The 14,049-nt window shown below is 36.7% G+C and overlaps 1 pseudogene; it reads right to left on the reverse strand.

Moving 5' to 3' along the window:
* The window catches only part of LOC108541822 (uncharacterized), a 28,740-nt pseudogene extending 17,965 nt beyond the window's left edge, over positions 1-10,775 (reverse strand).
* Between the last annotated feature and the right edge of the window lie 3,274 nt (positions 10,776-14,049).

Genomic DNA, 14,049 nt, shown 5'->3' on the forward strand with positions numbered 1-14,049 from the left:
CCAGGATGGTCTCGATCTCCTGACCTCGTGATCCGCCCGTCTCGGCCTCCCAAAGTGCTGGGATTACAGGCTTGAGCCACCGCGCCTGGCCCAGACCTAAGATTTAAACCTAAGCAGTCTGGTGCCTGGGGCTAGGCTCTCAAATGCTTTTCCTCTGCTGCCTTTATCCTTTTTTCTATATTTCTTGTTATTTTCCACAAAGTAAAAGTAATACAAGCTCAAGATCTCAAAAAATAAATAAATAAATAAAATCAAAAGTATGCTGTCTTATAATGAAAACAATCGTCCCAAACCCCACCTCTACCTTCAACCACTGCTTTTTAATATTTTTATATTTATATAAGTATGTTTTAATGTAAATTTTATAAGTAATACATCTTTATATTATAAATACACATATCCTGAAAGGTAAATACAAACACGACATAATTCCCACCTACCCAAGGTTACAGACATTTTAGAAAATTGACAAATAAATAGCAAAAGCCTCCCTGCTTCTCACCTATCCCAAAGGTAATTGTCAATCCCAATTTGTGTAATTCAACTTAAGAAAAAGAATATTTGCACATAACCAAAATAGATGTATCTATTGATATACTTCTTTTAAAAAGCACACAGAGTAAATGAATCATCTTTATGCACTGTGCTGTGCTTTGCTTTTTTTCTTCTATAATGATAATTATTTAATTTTTATACAACAATATTTATTATTTGAACAATCTCTAAAGAGTAGGTGTTTCACAGATAATGATATATGTACAAAAGATGAATTAAAACACATCCAAAGCCATGTGGTTTGGGGCTAATTCCTTGTTATGTAAATGTTTTTACTTAATATAAATATGGGTATGTCCTGGGAGCCAGGAAGTATGGGAGAGTACAAAAGAGTACAAAATGCGGTCCCTGTCATTAGTAGCTTATTGTGAAGGTCCAAGATGTCAAGTAAAGGCAAGTGTGCGTCACTGCCACCCTCTGCCCTGTTCTTTGGTCAGGGCCTCCAGTGCTTTGTTCTGCAGCTGCAATCTTAGGCCCATCCTCCCACTGTGCTCTGAAGAATATAACTTTTCTGGAAAAAATTCCCTTCTTCAATGCTTCAGGCCAGTTAGAAGTCTCAAAATAAGTGGATAGAATATCAAATACCTGATTGATGGCCACCATCCCTAAATGATAGTTATTTCCACGTTGGTGTCTGATCATGTATCCCTGGAATGACAGACAAGTGGGCTGTCTTGAAAGAGTATTCCTGGGCCTTTCAAAATGTCACCTTCTTCCGAATGCTTTCATCTACAAGTCCATCAAAGATCCAAACTTTGTTTATATCAACATCTTCAAGAGTGTATTCTGAGTTAGGAGTCGGAAACACAAGGGTTTCCAGAGGAAATAAACTAAAAGAAGTCTTCTTTTATGTCTATAAAGTCGCTAGAAAATTCATCTTCACTCTTCACACAGGACACTGTCTACCGTGAATCCAGTGAGGCAGATCCAAAATGGCCTATTAGATTTCGTTTGAACCATACAACCTTCATATCTGTCCAGCCAGTCTACTCAATTCCTTCTTTGTCATGTGGTAGGTCATACTCAAATTGATACACAGCCTTTGTCCTGAGTGTTTGTCTTCCAAAAGAATCTCTTTGCTTAGAGATCTCAGAAAATATTTGCTGTGTTGGGGGCAGATTCCTGGATTTTCTGCACAATTGGCTTTTCTTCTTTCTTTTTCTTGTTTTCTTTTGCTCTTCTTTACTGCAACTATCTTTCCCCAGTGTCTCTGTTTTCCCTGGACATTTTTCTTATGATATCCAAAAAACCAAATTGTTTGAGAATGAGCATCATCCTGCACTCTGGTGGTCAAGGTCTCTCCCTCCTGGCATTTGCATTCTGCATCAATCTGCAGAAACTGCAAACTTTCAGATATTTCAGGTATTCAGATATTTCTGATATTTCAGGTGACTGTGCTCTAAGCACTCCCTTCTAATTCCCAGTCCATGTGCCTAGTCCATAGATCCCGTCATGCGCTTTGCTTTTTTCAATAGAAAACGTGTCTTCAATATTTTTCCACCTCAGGACACACACATCTACTTCCCTTTCTTTTAAAAGTTGCATGATATATAGTAAGATTACACTATAATTTACTTGATCAATATTTGTATATATTGATGGATACTTTTAATGTTTCCAGTTGTTTTAATTTTCCAGTTGTTGCATTTTTCTTAGATTTGTTGTGAAATTGAAAGAGTTAATGCGAGTAAAAGTGTGTTTTTTCTCTCTAGCAGAAATCTAATTATAAAATCTAACAAAAACAACTGTACATAAAAGTCAAGACCTAAATATGAAGAATGAAATGTGGCATGATTTTAAGTAGTTAGTACAGTGTCAGCAAATATATTGACTTTTGCACTAGGATTTTTTTAGCAACACATGGCTATAACACTGGATGTATAAAGAAGTCCTTGTAATCTCAGCATTCTAACTCACCAGTGAACAACTCTGTGTGTAACAATGGGGAGAGGAAATGGGTGAACAGACTGATGCAATACATACACATATATCAAAAAAATAACTCCCCTCCTTTTAACTTTACTTCTCATTACTGCTCTTTCTCCCTGTCAGTGGGGGGTCCAAATATGCTCTAGGCACCACCAGGAAGATGAGCTGACAGTGGCCCCAACCAACCACACACACACACACACACACACACACACCCCTCAAAGCTCCCTTCCATATATTCTGAGCTATAGCTGCCTCTACTCTGTCTCCTCCTTCATCTTGCTCCCATCTTCTTTCCAATTTCCAGATATTTTTCAAAATCTAATTTTGTCTTCCAGTCTCCTATATTTCCTAGGCATTCATTCCATCTTGTGTTTCTTTACTGTAATTTTCATAGAAAATTAGCCTAAACTGGAAACCACAGGGAAGATATTTTTAAAGAGATTAGTGATTGTTAATTACAGTTATAGCCTAAAGACTATATTAAGATGAAAGAGAGGAAAAACACAGGAAATTCTGAGAATAACTGGTGAATCAGTTCCTAAAGAGGGCAGTAAAGTTGGATTCAGTGTATAAACAAAGTTCTTTAGCAAGGAAAAAAAGATTCATTCATTTCAAAATTCGTTACTGAAGTTCTACTATATTCCAGCAATGTCATAGCCACTGGAAAGTATAGTGGTACATTTTTTTAAATCCCATTTTTATGGATCTTGCATTCTAGTCAGAGGAGGCAAACAAAATGAATATACAGAATGTTAGATGGTAGTATGCACTATGGAGAAGATTAAGACATAAAAGTGAGATAGAGAACAGTGTAGAGTATCAAGCAATTTTAAATAAAGTGATTAGAATGCCTCAATGAGGACAGGCGTGGTGGCTCACACCTGTAATCCCAACACTTTGGGTGACCGAGGTGGGTGGATCACCTGAGGTCAGGAGTTTGAGACCAGCCTGCCTAATATGGTGAAACCCCGTCTCTACTAAAAATACAAAAATTAGCTGGGTGTGGTGGCAGGCGCCTATAATCCCAGCTGCTTGGGAGGCTGAGGCAGGAGAATTGCTTGAACCCGGGAGGCGGAGGTTGCAGTGAACTGAGATCATGCCATTGCACTCCAGCCTGGGGGACAAGAGTGAGACTTCATCTAAAAAATAATAAAAATAAAAATAAAAAAGAATGCCTCAATGAGAAGAAAACATTCAAGCAACAATCCAAAGTAAGTAAAGGGAAAGCCAGGCAAATATCATGGAGAAGACCGTTCCAGGCAAAGGGAACAACAAATGCAAAGGCCCAAGGCCAAACAAGGCCACCATAGTCAAGAGACAACAAGGAGATGAACGATTGAGGAGAATAGTGGGCCACGAGGTCAAAGAGGCAATGATGAACCCAATGGTATGAAGCTTTAAAGGCCATTGCAAATACTTCGGCTTTTGCTTGGCATGAAATGAGAACACAATAGATAGTTTGGGGCAGAAAATATAATCTGATTTACATTTTTAGCAGAATAACTCCAAATACTATGTTGAGAATAGATTGCAGGTGCACAATGTTGTGGGAGAAAGAGGATAAATTAGGAGGTTATTGAAATAGTCCAAACAAGATATGATAATGACTTGGCTGGCAAGGATAACTCCGAAGTGTGTAGCCTAAAGAGCTGCAAGGATGCGAGTTGCCATTACCTGGCATGGGGAAGATGATGGGACAACTTCAATCAGTGAAGTTTGAAAAGTGTATTGGATACCCAGTAGAGATGTTTAATAGGTAATAAGAAATATGAGTGTAGTTCAAGAGTTCGGGTTAGGCTGGAGATACAAAAAGCATGCAGCTGATAAATATTGACTCATTTTCCCTTATACAGAAAAGAACGATGGATACTACCATGGGAAGTTTTATAATGTAGGGAAGAGAAATTGTGAATATCTGATGGTCTCTATTTTGTCTATGAAAACTGAGGCAAAGTAATCTACTAAAAGAGAAAAGGTTGAGGCTGTTAACCCACATTTAGTGAAAAAAATTACCAAGCAATACTGAGGGCACCACTGGACTTGAAAACAGTAGTTTTAGTTGGTAGTTATACAGTCTTACTTCTGCACTGTTCAGTAGCCTATATGTTCAAACAGGGAAGAGAGTTCTTGAATTCAGTCTTGAGGATTTATTGCAGTAATGTGGAAAAAGAAAAGAGTAGCAGAAAATTAATAATTCTGGTGAGGGTATCATAGAGTTGATGACCATAGAACCCAAACTGAGTGAGAAACATGCATAATAAGGATAGTTAAAAAATAGGAGGATGAAGAAAAGTTGGTTAATGGGCATAAAAATACAGTTAGAGAGAAGAAATAGATTCTAATATTTGATAATACAATAATGAACGATAATAATAAATTATCATTAACTATAATTGTAATTACTATATATTTCAATATATATCATATATAAGACATACATAAGATATACTACATATTTCAATATATATCTTTTATATGATATATATACCTTATTTACATATAATATATAAGTATATTTTATATATTTCAAAATAGCTAGAAGATTTTAATATTCTCAACACAAATAAAAGATAAATATTTGAGGTGATGGATATTCCAATTACCCTGACTTGATTATTATACATTGTATATATGTCTCAAAATATCACAAGCACCCCAAAATATGCACAACTATGATGTACCAATAAAAATGCAAGACAATAGATAAGAAATTGATGTAGTATACTAGTATAACTCAAATGAGCTAGACATCACGTAACAGAAGTTATGTTTACAGTACCAATAGCTTCATTCACACTAACAAGAACACCACTGAATGCACGATATATAGGACATTCAAAGAAGAAAAAAAGTTTGTAGTAAAATCGATACTTTTCATAGTTGTAACATTTAGTTCACTGCTCAAACTATCTTTGCTTTTTCATTCCAAACTGATTTAATCTGATTCAAGCCAAAATCCCATATGCTTCTTTCTAACCTTCTCTGGAATTTTTCAACAGACGTAGGCATAATAATATAATTGCGGTTGGTCGAGTCCCTTAACAAAGGACAGAATGTCCTCTCATAGCATTCCAAAGAGATGAGTTTGTCTAAGCTGAGTAGAGTGCAAGAGAAGCAATGGTCACAGACATGGAGGCTCTAGGCTTACGTTGACTTGTTTTAATGAAATAATTATCAATATGGAAGCTTTTTTGAAAGAGTCTACCAAACATCAAAATTTTTAAAAGATAAATATAGAGACTAATGAGTGTCTTTTCCATTATGCTTCCAAAAATATCAGGGTGTTGAACAGGTTTATAACAGGTGGAAAATGAGAAGGAATTCTCAAATTACATTCATAGAGTTCACAGCCTGGCAGTAAGAGAAACCATATCTGGCTAGTTTAAGGATAAAGAGGACTGTATTGGAAGGATACTGAAAACAACTAGAAATCCAAAGATGAGGTGAACAACCAAGCTTGGGAAGAATAGGAACCAGGGCTAATTGTAGACTGAGAGGTAGGAGCTGATGGGACTTAGCTTTAGAGAGCTGTTAACACAATTCAGCTTCTGCCCCCTTTAGACTCTACATCTCTTTTTCAAAACTCCAAAGTCTTGGTAGAATGAAGAAAATGGTCACCTAAATTAGATGCTCAACTCTGCATGAATGGACAGGATGAGAACAGGAAGGGGGGGAATGGTAATGAAGTTTAGAAATGGAGATTCTGAGAGATCATTCCTTTGTACAGTAGACAGTGTCCAGAAAAGATAAACTATTGGATCAAACAGCCACAGGTGGTTTCTACTACAGGGAAAGACTGGCGATAAGACAAGGAACTTCAAAGGTAAAGAATAAGAAAGAAAAAGAAAAAAGATTGAAGAAAAGACATAGCCAAGGAATCTAAGTATCAGAGAAGAAACTTATATGGAAACAGAGGTGGGAAGGACGTGCCAGAGTTAGCTGGTCCAAGATGTAAGAAAGTACGCATTCCAGGAGAGAGATCAGTCAGTGTGAAGAATCCTGAAGTAGGGGAGAGCATGTCATGTTCGCCATGCTGGTAGAAGTCAGTATAGCCAGAGAACAGGGAAGCAATATGGAGAAGGAAATTTAGATGGTGAAAAGCCTTAGAGACAATGTTAGGATTTTGAAATTGATTCTACAGGCAATGGGGAGCTCTAAAAGCATGGCTGACAGAATCAGATATGTCTTTTAAAAAGACCACCCTGGCTGCAGCTGATTTAGCCACAGTCACCTGTAGGCCACCTGATACAGGAAGATGAAGGACATTAGGATTAGACAGTGCAGGGTTAGATGCCTGGTGCTACTGGCTGCTTGTGTGGTGTCAAGTATTATGTTGGTGCAAAAGTAATTGCAGTTTTCGCCATCAAAAGTAATGGCAAAACTGCAATTATTTTTGCACCAACCCAATAAGATACTTAACCTTTGAAATCTCAATTTTGGCATTTGTAAAGTAAAAATAACAAAATCTACCTTGCAGAGTTGTTGTCACTATTACTAAACATAAGCATAAGTTTTCCAGAGCATCATAAACAATAAATAAGTTACTTCTCATATTACTATCTTTCTGACTTTTTATTTGCCATCTAGTTTTCCCTCATCTCTTTTCAATTCTGCTGGCATTTATTGAATACTTACTGAATGTCATGTAAAGCTGAGTGCTTTATAAGCATTTTCGCATCTGAGTCTCAAAGCAATTCTCTAAGCTAAGTACTATTACTATCCCATTTTTGAAGATGCAGATACTGAAGTTTAGAGACTTAAGCAACATATTCAAGATGAGACTTCTAGGAACAGAATTGCTCTTTGAAAGCAGAAACAAGTTCCAATTTCTACTGCAGGGTCTAGTTCATTACTATTCAGACAATAGACAACCAGGTTGTATTGGATGAAAGAATGGGTGAAATCTTCATTTGGAATCTCAGAAGATGTAAAGAACCCACATAAAAGTCCACAGGAGAGTTAGAAAATGACTATCTCTAAGTAGCTTTATATAAATACTCTTTTGCTTTTTATTTTGAACTTATAGATCAGTGTATTTTTTAGCAGTTCCTGTGTAAGAAATCACCCCAAAATGTAGTAACTTAAAACAACTGTTTGTTATAGTTTGTATTTCCTGAGGGTTCTAAATAAAGATCAGAAGTCTAGCTGGACTAAAATTAAGATATCCACAGGCCTGTGTTCCTTCTCGTGGCTTTAGAGAGGAATCTGTTTCCTTGTCTTCTTTAGATTCTAGAGGCCACCTACATTCTTTATCTCATGACTCCTCCCTCCATCTTGAAAGCCAGCCATATACCATTTTCAAATCTCTCTATGATATCTACCCTGGCTTCCATTACCCCATCTTCTCTGACTCTGAGTCTCCTGTCTCCCTTGTGATTATAATAAACTCACCAAGATGATCCAGGATAATCCTCCAATCTTAAAATGCTTAGCCACATCTTCAAAGTCTCCTTTGCCATGTAAAATAACATATTCACAGGTCCTGAGGATTAGGATATGGACATCTTTGCAGGGTAGTGAAGCTAATTTTGCCTCGCACAGACAGCTTCTCTTACCTACCTGGCAATTGGCAGATTGTCAGCCCAGATGCCTCAGTTTTTCTGTGGGATCTCTCTTTCCCCCTGCAGGCTTGTTCATGCTCATAAAATGTGGTGGTCTCAGGCCTTTAGCTCAGCAAGAGGCCAGGCTCCAAAGCACAAGCAGCTTTTCACATTTGCTTATGTCCTTTTGACTAAAACAAGTCACATGGCCACCCCAGACTCAAGAGGTAGAAATATATACCCCACCTCTTTATGGGAGGAGTTGTGACATCACATTGTAAGAACCTGGATGCAACAAACGGGAAGAATCTGTGGCTACTTTTACAATTTACCAAAATTAACATAATATGTGAGTGAGAACTTCTAAGACCTTCCCTCTTTGATTGCAATAATTGAGGTTTTGCACGGCTATTTCCTTTGCCTAGAATGCTCAAAATGCATTATCTTTTCCTGGCCAAATTATTTACCCCTTTCTTATTATAGCTTAGGTATGAACACCTCCAGGAAAATTCTTCTAACCCCAAACCCCATATTGTTCCTGGTGCTTTATCTTAGTGCTGTCATACTAAGTACTTCCTCCTAATATAGCACTTAGCACTCTGTATTGAAATCACCTGTTTATCTTCTTGCCTTTCAATCTAGAACATAAGCTTCTTGTGGACAAGAAAATGGGTCTTAGTTTTTCACACCTTCTCTGTGACTTAGCAATGTATCCTGTATATAGTAGGTTAAAAAGGTTTTATTGAATATGTGTATTAACACATATTCTATAAACTCTGATTATAGAGTTTCATCTACCCTTTTATCCCTCAATTGCTACTAATTTTTTTTTAAATAGGTTTCTTTACTTAGGGAATCTTTAATTCCATGGTTTTTTTCCTACTTTGGAACCTAGTCTTTCATTGATCAGCTAAATAAGAAAGGAAGGAATTTCTAGTACTAACCATCAGTCATAGAAAAGTTTTCCTTGGAATAAAAGCTAAATTGTGATTTTGGTACCTCAATAATACAAATTGGTTGTGTGACATTTAGTAAATCCACAAATTGCTGCCAAGGATGTTGATTTGCCAAACTAGACATCTCTAAGGCTGTCTTCAGCTGGGTGGCCAGTCAAAATTAGGAGCTCAGGGATAACTTGACTGATATTTCTTCAAACTAAAACCAAAATAAAAGTTGAGGTATTTTGGGATGTTTCCAGGAAGGTCTTAAGAGGCTGCCTGATTGCTGTTAATACATAAGGCAGAAGGCAAAGATTTCCAAAATTACATGACTCAAGGGCTAAGACTCCAGAACTGCAGACACAACATGAGTAAGCAGACCACTCCAAATTGCCAGTGGAATTAAGGAATTAAAAAGGAGATGGTGAGTTACAAGAAACAGAGCTTGTTTGGGGAATGGATACTCTGTGTGCCTGTAACCAAGAAAGCCAGCTATAATACAAGCTAAAATGAAATGTACAGATGTTTACTATAACGAAATAACCAAGGAGAAACCCACCCCTGTGTTATTCTCCTATGTAATATGTCATGTTCTACAGACCACACTTGGAAGATGGGTGGTTGCCCTGCACATTTTTTAGCTCAGGTAATGATATTTTATAACCTGAGTTATGAAGGACAAAATATATAAAGACAGCATTGAAGTCCAAAGACAATCAAGTTAGCTAATGTTTAAATATCTTGAGAGTGTTTCTATGCCAATGTTAAAACTGTCACTGTTAATGCACTGAATATTTTGCAGGATCTCAGTTCATCAAACCTTAAAACAGATCACAGTTTAACAACAATAACAACAAATTCTAGGCTTTTTGAGAAAGGTTCTGAATTCCAAGTCTGCAAGGAGAATATACAATAAAAGGCACATTCTTATCTATTTGGAACTTATTCATGAGCTCACCCACGCAAATTGGCTACAGCCTATACATTGTCATTAATTTTGAAATCTTGCATTTAAAACCTCAAAGATATAATTCATTTAATCTTGGTGACAACACTGAGAGGTGGGCATTATTATTACACTCGTTTTTCAAATGCAAACTTGGCACAAAACATTTAGCTAATTGTCTAAGGTTACAAAATTATCATATAATATACTTTAAGCAGGTGATTCCTAAACCTATTCCCTCAACCCAAGCACTACACTGCCTCTCTTAAAATATACCATGTCACTTGTCCTAAAGTGTATATTTAGCATGGATATACATGGAGAATTTGGAAACATCCTAATACGGTCATTTCAATTTAACAAATATTTCTTGAGCCCATGTTAAGTATGAAGTTCTTTGTTAGACTTTCCCCCTCAAGAAAAAACTTCATGAAAAATATATATCAAGTGATGGTTTACTGGTTTTATAATTTCTCTTAAACTGATTTTACAATTGCCTCATGAACTAATAGAGACAAGTATAAATCTGAGCCCACAAATTTAGAAATGTCGGAAATAATACTTATTCATTACAATTCAACCTATTTAAATCATTGCCACAGCTTCCCTGTGTTCACCTAGCAAGAAACCCTTTCTGCTGTGTTGCTCTTCTCTTCCAGCATTGTCAGGGACTCAGTCTTATGTCATACCAGATTCTTGGGGATGGGGATAAATTAGTCCCTTTGTTATCTCTTAGAATCTCTGAATGTCCATTTCCACAACTTGTGTGGCTCCTGTAAGTCTGATTCCTCTGTTGTGACTGTGCTCCGTGTTTTGGGTAAGGGAATCACAGGCAAGGCTGGGAGCCCTCAGACCCAGGACCATTTTCCTTTGATGCCCCATTTTTGCCATGTTTCTTGGACATGATCTTGTCATGTCTCTAGTATATGATCATGAAATGGGGCAAGCTTCTCTTCTGATCACAGATTTCTGATCACTGACCCCAGATTTCTCTAGCACAACCGAAATTTCTTCTTTCTGCTGGATCTCAATACCAATACACGCAATTGGTATATTTCATGATGCTGAGGTTTAGGGTGTGACTGATCCCATCACCCAGGTACTGAGCATAGTATCCAAAAGTTACTTTTTCAGCACTTGCCCCACTCCTTCCTTCCCATATTGTGGAGTCTCCACTGTCAATGTTGCCCATCTTTGTGTCCATGTGTACCCAAAGCTTAGCTCCCACTTATAAGTGAGAACATTTAGTATTGGGTTTTCTGTTCCTATACTAATTTGATTAGGATAATGACCTCCAGCTGAATCTATATTGCTGCAAAGGTCATGATCTCATTCATTTTTATGGCTGTGTAGTATTCCATGGTGTATATGCACCACATTTTTTTATCCAGTCCACCATCGATGGGTACCTAGCTTGATTCCAAGTATTTGCTATTGTGAATAGTACTCTGATGAATGAATGAGTGCATATGTCTCTTTGGTAGAATGGTTTATTTTCCTTTGGATATATACCCAATAATCAGATTGTTGGGTCAAATGGTAGTCCCGTTTTAAATTCTTTGAGAAATATCCAAACTGCTTTCCACAATGGCTGAACTAGTTTACACTCTCACCAATAAGGTATAAGCATTCCCTTTTTTCTGCAGCCTCACCAGCATCTATTATTTATTGACTATTTAATAGTAGTCATTCTGACTGGTGTGAGGTTATACCTCATGGTGGTTTTGATTTATATTTCTCTAATGATTAGTGATTTACAGCACTTTTTTCATGTCTGTTGGCCACTTGTATGTCTTCTTTTGAAAAGTGTCTGTTCATGTTCTCTACCCACTTTTTAATGGGGTTGTTTTTTGTTTGTTGATTTGTTTAAGTTCCTTATAAAGTCCAGATATTTGACCTTTGTCAGATGCATAGTTTGCAAATGTTTTCTCTCATTCTGCAGTGTGTCTGTTTTCTTTGTTGACAGTTTCTTTTGCTGTGCAGAAGTTCTTTTGTTTAATTAGGTCCCATGTGTCAATTTTTGGTTTTGGTGGAATTGCTTTTGAGGTCTTAGCCATCAATTCTGTGCCAAGACCAATGTCCAGAATGGAGTTTTCTTCTAAGAATGTATAGTTTGAAGTCTTACATTTAAATATTTAAATATTTAATCCATCTTGAGTTAATTTTTGTATATGGTGAAAAGTAGAAGTCTTATTTCATTCCTCTGCATATGGCTGACCAGTTATCCTAACAGCATTTATTGAACAGAGAATCATTTTCCCATTGCTTGTTTTTGTAGACCTTTTCAAAGATGGACAAGGCTGTAGGTTTGCAGTTTTACTTCTGGCTTCTCTATTCTGTTCCGTTAGTTTATGTGTCTGTTTTTGTACCAGTATGGTACTGTTTTGGTTACTGTAGTCTTACGTTACAGTTCGAAGTCAGAAAATGTGATGCCTTCGGCTTTGTTCTGTTTGCTTGAGATTGCTTTGTCTATTTGGGCTCCTTTTTGGTTCTATCTGAATTTTAGAATAGTTTTTTCTTATTCTGTGAAAAATGACATTGGTAGTTTGATAGGAATAGCACTGAATCTGTAGATTGCTTGGGGCAATATGGCCATTTTAACAACATTGATTCTTCTAATCCATGAGCATGGCATATTTTTCCAGTTGTTTGTGTCATCTCTGATTTCTTTCAGGAGTGTTTTGTTGTTCTCCTTGCAGAGATCTTTCAACTCATTGGTTGGAGGTATTCCTAGGTTTGTTTTTTTCTTTTGTCTGTTGTGAATGGGATATGCATTCTTGCTTTGGTTTTCTTTTTCTTTTAGAGATGTGGTCTTGCCATGTTGCTGGTCTCCAACTCCTGGCCTCAAGCGATTGTCCCACCTCAGCCTCCCAAAGTGCTGGAATTACAGGCATGAGTCACTGCAACTGCCTCATAAACTCTTTTAAATGGAGTGTAGATGTTTACAAAAGGCCGCTTAGTTTAAAAAGCTTCTGCCTTACACTTTCCAAAAACATATGTGGCAAAAAATGGCTACAGATCAGCTCTCTCCTTGATAACCAGAAAGCAATAAATATATCTATACAAATTAGTATTTCAATGAATTACCCTGGCCTCAATTATAATTGAAATAATGAGATTGCAGAGTTTAGCTCAGCCTAACACTCCTTTAGTCTAAGTCAGTGGTTCTCAAAGTGTTATCCTTGGACCAGCGGCATCAGCATCACCTGAGAACTTCAAATACAACTTCTTGGGACACATCCCAGATGCACTGAATCAGAAGTTCTTGGGTTGGGTCCAGCAAATTGTGTTTTTAAAAAGTTTTCCAAATGATTTCGATGCCCACCAAGTTTGAAGACCACTGGGTTAGGCGATGTATTTCTCTAGCATGGACTGTATACTCTTGAAATCAGCTATTTATTTGTCTCCTCTATTAGACTGCAAATTTAATAAGAGTAGGAACTATGCCAGTCTTTGACATTGTTATATTCCCATTGCTTAATATTGACGGTAGGGGTAAGGGGTATATAGTGAGTGCTCATAAATGTTTGTTGAGTACACCAATAAATGAATGAGTTAAGAGATATTTTATTTGTCTATGAGATTATCATTCTAGTTTTACCAGATTATCATTCAGAGTGCAGTCATGAACTTGGAACAATTCCTACAATGAATTTAATAACTTTTGATGATATAATAGGCCTTTGAGCCTACTTTTCTTAGAAGAACTGAAAACAGATGTGCCTCGCAATATTCCTGAGTATGGTTGTTTAAATCCATGAGTTCATTCATTCACTAAATATTTATTGAATAGCTACCTATTTTTAGGTCTTCTGCTAGTAGTTTTGGGAGCTAGATTGATAAGTAAAGTGTATTTGTGGCTCTCAAAAGAGTATTCATCTCAGTAGTTAATTAATTCTAAACCTGTTATACAAATTTGTTGAGCACTATGCATTATTGGAGAATGAACCGATAAAGCCATATGTGTCTTCTGAATAAAGTTGAAAGTGTGCAAACAATTGCAGTTTACCAGCTTTGTCGATTGTTTTCTAGGATCATTCAAGCTATTACAGATGGATGGGCAATGTATCACACAAATAATTGAACACGTATATTTTCTTTTCTTTCTTTCTTTCTTTTTTTTTTTTTTTTTTTTTTT

Source organism: Rhinopithecus bieti, unplaced genomic scaffold (genome assembly GCF_001698545.2).
Source record: "Rhinopithecus bieti isolate Rb0 unplaced genomic scaffold, ASM169854v2 scaffold_18921, whole genome shotgun sequence".
NCBI lineage: Eukaryota > Metazoa > Chordata > Mammalia > Primates > Cercopithecidae > Rhinopithecus > Rhinopithecus bieti.